This window comes from Portunus trituberculatus, chromosome 45 (genome assembly GCF_017591435.1).
Source record: "Portunus trituberculatus isolate SZX2019 chromosome 45, ASM1759143v1, whole genome shotgun sequence".
NCBI classification, from domain to species: domain Eukaryota; kingdom Metazoa; phylum Arthropoda; class Malacostraca; order Decapoda; family Portunidae; genus Portunus; species Portunus trituberculatus.
The window spans coordinates 2809189-2816326 of record NC_059299.1 but is presented as its reverse complement, the minus strand read 5'-3'; the positions used below and the strand labels follow the sequence as shown (position 1 = coordinate 2816326).

Below are 7138 nucleotides of genomic sequence, written 5' to 3'. Positions count from 1 at the left end.
TCGAAGTGTTGCGGGGTGAGATGGCCGCCCTGGCTGGCTGTGTGGCGGTGTGAGGGTCGCGGGGGGTGCAAGGGCGTGGCACAGAGGGAGGGAAAGGTGTGGCACTCCCGGGCACTCACACCTGGCCCCCAAAGCGGCACTGTGCCAAAAGTGTCTTCTTTCACCTGAGTCACGGAAGATACGCCGCTACTCCTTACGAGAAAGTATGTCATTTAAAAGAAATGAATAGAAAAATCATCTTTAGAGTATATCATTATTATTATTATTATTATTATTATTATTATTATTATTATTATTATTATTATTATTATTATTATTATCATTATTATCATCATCATTATTACTGCTACTATTTACATGAATCGAGGCATAAATTGAAAGGAAACGGAGGAGCGGGTGTGAGCGACGCAGGGAAGTGTTCGTTTGTTACACAACAGGCAGCTTTGTAGGGCGCGGGGAAAAAAAAGAAAAGAAAGTTAAATACAGTCTGTAGATGAAGCCACACGAGGGAAGGGACGCTCTGTGGGGAACACTGACACACTAACCAAGCTTTACCGAGGCCGGGGAAATGAAAAAGAACGCACAAACGAGCACGCCTTGAAGCAGAAACAGGCCTCGTGGGAAAAAAATAAGTAAAAGGTAAACACGTAATAATGAATTAATACCATGATCTTGAGGAAGTCATTCTGTCACCTCGGTGGTTTTGCCAGAATGTCAAGGAAAATTTATATTGTGAGTATCAAAGTCAAGAGTTCTTTCCGCGAGTCATTTGATGAACAATGATGGAAAAAAGTTCCTCCCGCGTGACCGTGAGTGACGCGCCCCGCTGCCTGTCACGTGACGACTCGCGATGCCTTGGTGGAGTTTTTGATCCGGTGGCGCCGTGTTGTGCAGGGATGTTAACAGTACGATAATTATCGTATTTGTACGACAAAATGGCTGTTTGTACGATGTACGATACATAGGTGAGAATCGTACACCAATATACGATAAATGAGTGGCAAAGTATTTTTTCTTTTTTTTTATTTGAAATAAGGTGATGGAATAATTGTGTAAAGATAAAAAATATCGATGTCAACATTTCAGAGAGAGATTTGGGGGCGGGGAAGGGAGGGAAGGAAGAAGGAGAGGGACGTTGTCAGTCACAGTCAGTGTCAACTGTCAAGTGACAAAATTATCTTTTAATCTTGACTCTTAGAGTGGGTATGGTGAAGGGCGAGTTTTCCTTCTCCTTTCATATGTTCCATTTGACGTATAACGGTATGAAAAAACAAAACACCCTCATTATGTGGCAATAATGGGAAACAATAAATAAAGAAAGAAATAATAACGGTTTTAGATTTCCAGTGTAGGTTGTGTTGCGGAGAGTGATGGACTGACAGTTGACTGATAAATTGACCCCTTGGAGATACATGCACATTGACATGGTATGTAGCGTAGCCTAAGCTTTTATCAATATAGTTAATATATATATATATATATATATATATATATATATATATATATATATATATATATATATATATATATATATATATATATATATATATATATATATATATATATATATATATATATATATATATATATATATATATATATATATATATATATATATATATATATATATATATATATGCGCAGAGAGAGAGAGAGAGAGAGAGAGAGAGAGAGAGAGAGACTAGTATTTATCTGTATAGTTATTTCGAAATGTAGCTACGAGTATTTCTTTATATATATATATATATATATATATATATATATATATATATATATATATATATATATATATATATATATATATATATATATGTGTGTGTGTGTGTGTGTGTGTGTGTGTGTGTGTGTGTGTATTTACCTAGTTGTATTTACCTAGTTGTAGTTTTACAGGGCCTGGGCTTTATGCTCGTGTGGTCCCGTCTCCATATCTACACTTATCCAATTTTTCTTTAAAACTATGTACACTCTTTGCTGATACCACTTCCTCACTCAAACTGTTCCAAGTCTCAACACATCTTTGCGGGAAACTAAATTTTTTAACATCTCTCAGACATCGTCCCTTCCTTAGTTTCTTACTATGCGATCTTGTGCTTCTAAAGTCATATTCTTCTCTCAGGATCAGTTTCTCATTATCCACTTCATCCATTCCGTTAATCAATTTATAAACTTGTATCAGATCCCTCTCTCTTCTCTGCTCCAAGGTTGGTAGATCCATTGCCTTTAGTCTCTCCTCATATGCCATCCCTTTAAATTCTGGAACCATTCTTGTAGCCATTTTTGTAGTCTCTCTAATTTTCTTATGTGTTTCTTTTTATGGGAGTCCACACAACTCCTGCATATTCCAATCTAGGTCTTATTTTAGTACTTATCAATTTCTTCATCATTTCCTTGTCCATATAGTGAAATGCTACTCCAATATTCCTTAGCAAATTATACATCTCTCTGAAAATTCTATCAATATGGCTAACCGGTTGATTATTTTCTTCCATTGTCACTCCCAAGTCCTTTTCCTTTTTTACTTTTTCTAGTTCTACTCCATCTCCCATCTTATAGATTCCCACTGGTCGTCTTTCACTTTTTCCCATTTCCATGACATGGCTTTTGTCCACATTGAATTCCATCTCCCATTTTTTGCTCCATTTCCAGATCTTGTTTAAGTCTTCCTGTAGTATTTCACAATCCTCTTTTGTTTAATGACTCTGCACAGTTTCGCATCGTCCGCAAACAGATTTATGTAGCTGTTCACTCTCTCTGGCATGTCATTTATATATACGAGAAAAAGTATTGGTGCCAATACTGACCCCTGTGGCACTCCGCTGTCTACTGTTCTCCACTTGGACTTCATATCTTTAACTATCATCCTTATTTCTCTCCCCCTTAAGTAATTCTTCATCCATCTCAATGTGCTTCCTTTTAAGCCACCCTTCTCCTCTAACTTCCATAGTAATCTTTCATGTGGCACTTTATCAAAAGCCTTTTTTAGATCTAAATAAATACAGTCAATCCATCCTCTCTCTCTTGTACTTTATCAACTATTCTAGAGTAGAAACTCAATAAATTTGTCACACATGACCGACCTTTTCTAAAACCAAATTGGCTATTTGATAATATTTTGTTGTCTTCAAGAAACTCGATCCATTGCTTCTTTATTACTTTTTCACACATCTTGCATATTACACTAGTTAGTGATACCGGCCTGTAATTTAAAGGTTCTTCCTTCCTTCCGCTCTTATATATGGGAACCACCTCAGCTCTTTTCCACTCCACTGGCACTGTTCCATTTTCTATTGAGCATTTTATGATGTTGTAGATTGGACTTGCTAGTTCTTCCCTACATTCCTTCAGTATTCTGCCTGAGACTTCATCCGGTCCCATTGCCTTTTCCTCATCCAATTCCGTCATCAACTTTTTTATTTCAAGCTTGGTTACTTTAATCTCTTTCATATAGACAGTCTCTCTATTACCCTGTGGTCTTTCAAATTTGGATTCCTTAGTAAAGACCTCATGAAATTTACTATTTAACAGTTCTGCCATACTTTTGGGTCTTCCACCATTCCGTTCTCTCCTTTTAACCTTTCTATTGTTTCTTTTTGTCTTATTTTTCCATTTATGAATCTGTAGAACAATTTTGGTTGTTCCTTACATTTTTCGACAATGTCCTTTTCATAGTTCTTTTCTTCTTCCTTTCTCACCTTAGCATATTCATTTCTTGCTGTTTTGAAGTTTTCCTTATTTTCTGGATTTCTGTTTCTTCTCCACCTTTTCCATGCTCCATCTCGTTTCTCCTTTGCCCTAGCACACCTTGCATTAAACCAATCTTTCTTTCCTTCTTCTTTAGGTCTATATTTCGGAACATATTCCCTGACCCCAGTTTTGTATATTTCCAAAAATAAGTTATATTTCTCTTGAACCGTTAATGAGTTTTCCATCTCCTCCCAGTTTACGTTTTAAAATAGTTCTTGAGATTCTCAATATCAGCCTTTCTGTAATTTAATCGGTCTCCTTTGTATGATTCATCTCTATCTTCCTTTCCTTCTTCTATATCCATCTCTAATATTACATGGTCACTCTTTCCCAATGGGCACTTGTATCTTATATCATCGTTAACTGGTATATCCCTTGTAAAAACTAGGTCTAATCTTGCCGGCTCGTCGTTTCCTCTGAATCTTGTGTTTTCCTTTACTCTTTGGACCATCAAATTATCTATCATTAGGTTCAGGAATCTATCTCCCAGGCATCTTCCCCATACCACTTTCATAATTTTCCCAGTCTACCTCCTTACAGTTGAAATCTCCTATCAATATCACTTTTCTCCTTTCCTTAATGATTCTTGTAAGACTCCTTATTGTGTCATCTATCATGTCTCTATATTCTTGGTTAGTCCATGAGTTTGTTTTGGTGGCACATATGTTCCAGTGATTTTAACTCCTTTTGTTAATATGCATCTTAACATACAGTATTTCTGATTTTCCTTCCCCAAACCCCACTTGATTTACCACTATCTCCTTCCTTAACATCATCATGACTCCTCCTCCTCCTTTACCCACTCTCTCTCCTCCATATATTATACCTTTTATCTATGTCTATTTTTATTGCCTCATTTAACTTTGTTTCCACCAGGCATACAATATCTGGTTCTTCTTTCTTTATGTAATCTCTTAATTCTAATTTACTAGATAAAATCCCATCTATGTTTGTATACATCATTTTTAATCTCTTGTTCTTATCATTTTTAGTTAAACTTGCTCCATTCTTTTCTCTTCTTTCTCTTTTATATACCATTTCCTTATCCTGTCTCCTATAATTCTCCAAAAATGCCTTCTTCTCCTCCTCTGACCTTTCATTATTTTTTCTCTTGCTTCTGCCACCAGTTCATTGTGTCTCTTCCTTTCCTCCTCGTTTCTATTTTTCTATATATATATATATATATATATATATATATATATATATATATATATATATATATATATATATATATATATATCTTTGCAACCTTCTGTTTCTCTGAGTTTCGTTTTTCTATATAGTACTTCTTCTGCTGCTGCTTGTGATTTTAGTAATATCTTAATTGGTCTCACTGTTCCTTCTTGATATGGTCCCATTCTATGGATTTCTTCTACTTCCTCTTCTAAGTTCTGTCTATCCTCGTCATTCAGATGTTTTAGTAGGTCTTTTACTGATTTCATTTCGTCTTTTTCCTTCTTGGTCTATATTTAACATTTTTTCTTTCAGTCCAAAAATAATTACACTCTTCTTTTTTTCCGCAATTTCTCTTACTAAATTTTCTTTTTTCTTGAGGACTCCTATCATTTTGCTTGTCATATTTTCATCTCTTTCTTTTAACTGTTCTTGAAATACTTCTTGAAATGATTCCTTGTCTTTCTTATCTTGGATTCTCCATGCTTGTGTGTGTGTGTGTGTGTGTGTGTGTGTGTGTGTGTGTGTGTGTGTGTGTGTGTGTGTGTGTGTGTGTGTGTGTCTTGTTTATCTGTTTTATGTACTAGGACACGCACACACGGCCCAATAGCTCAGTGGTAGTGCATTGGCTCCACAAACTAGAGGACCTGGGTTCGATTCCCCAGTCAGGCGGCAATCATTTGGATGTGTCTTCTCTCACGTGTAGCTCCTGTTCACCTAGCAGTGAGTAGTTGCGGAATGGAAGTCGAGGAGTTTTCACCTTGCTGTCTCGGTGTGTGGTGTGTGCGGTGAGGGTGACTGCATGTGGTCTCAGATTGGGAATAACGAGCTCTAAGCTTATTTCGTAGGGTAACGTCGGGCTGTTTAACAGAGGCCCCAGCAAATCAAGAGATGAATTATATATGTGTATATATATATATATATATATATATATATATATATATATATATATATATATATATATATATATATATATATATATATATATATATATATATATATATATATATATATATATATATATATATATATATATATATATATATATATATATATATATATATATATATATATATATATATATATATATATATATATATATATATATATATATATATATATATATATATATATATATATATATATATATAGAGAGAGAGAGAGAGAGAGAGAGAGAGAGAGAGAGAGAGAGAGAGAGAGAGACTTCAATTCTAGGTAGCTAGTATGTGTAATTGTGTATTCTAGCAAAATTCATAAACTATTTGAATTTTTGGTAACCATGGTTTCTGAAATTTCAGGGTCGGGCGAGATGTCAGCAACAACTCCTATTATTTTTCCTTTGGGTGTACGATAATATTAGGCAAAATACGATAATTCTGGTGGTTCGATACGACAATGTGGGCTAGAAAAGTTAACATCACTGGTGTTGTGGCGCTGGCGGCTGCCCGACCCAGTACACCCTTGGCCTCGCGCCGGAAAGGACACATGATGCGGGAGGGGGCGCTTGTGGGGGCCAGTAAAGCAATGCACAGACCGCACTGGTTTACTGTAGGGCAAGTAATGTGAAACAAGTGAATAAATAAACAAATAATAGTAAGTTATCTTGATTTGGGTGAGTCATGTAAGTGACATGTGACTTGTGTGTTTGCCCTGTTCATTTTCAGTTTAGTTGAGATCAAATTTTTCATTCTCGACTATTCCTGTCTTTAGCAATACAATAACTTAACTGCAATTATTGTTTTCTTCAACATTACCTTTCATAGTGTGTGTGTGTGTGTTTTGCCAATGGTTAGATGTACACTTTTCTGTTCTGATCTAGTGAGCCCTTCAACACTTCTACCCATGATATCAAGCAGACAATTAGCGTATGCTGTAAATAATTCTGCAAACCCAAAGAATTACTAAAATTATAAGAAAATGTCAAGTGCATTGAAAAAGAAACCTTGCATTTGTTTATCTACTGTTATTGGCAATTCTCATTATATATATTCCGAATTTCAATGCATATGTGATCTGGGGCCATGAGGTATTCCAACCACGTCAATCATTACTATAGTCTCTATTCTAAAGTGGCTCGCGGGTTGTCAGATCTTGAGGAAAACCGTGAGTTACCCTTGTAATAAGTGCGTTGATAACAGAAAACAAGCATCATTCACATCAAATCAATAACGTTATCAATAAGCTACAATATGTTTTAAATCCAGGAGGCATTTTAGAGCAG

The 7138-nt window shown here is 35.6% G+C and overlaps 1 long non-coding RNA gene across 1 annotated transcript; it reads left to right on the top strand.

The window, feature by feature from the left end:
- Window positions 1–1123: 1123 nt before the first annotated feature.
- Window positions 1124–6649, top strand: LOC123519263. The gene is made up of 2 exons (XR_006678979.1): window positions 1124–1427; window positions 6216–6649. It is a non-coding gene; the product is annotated as an uncharacterized LOC123519263 (long non-coding RNA).
- The last annotated feature ends 489 nt before the right edge of the window (window positions 6650–7138 follow it).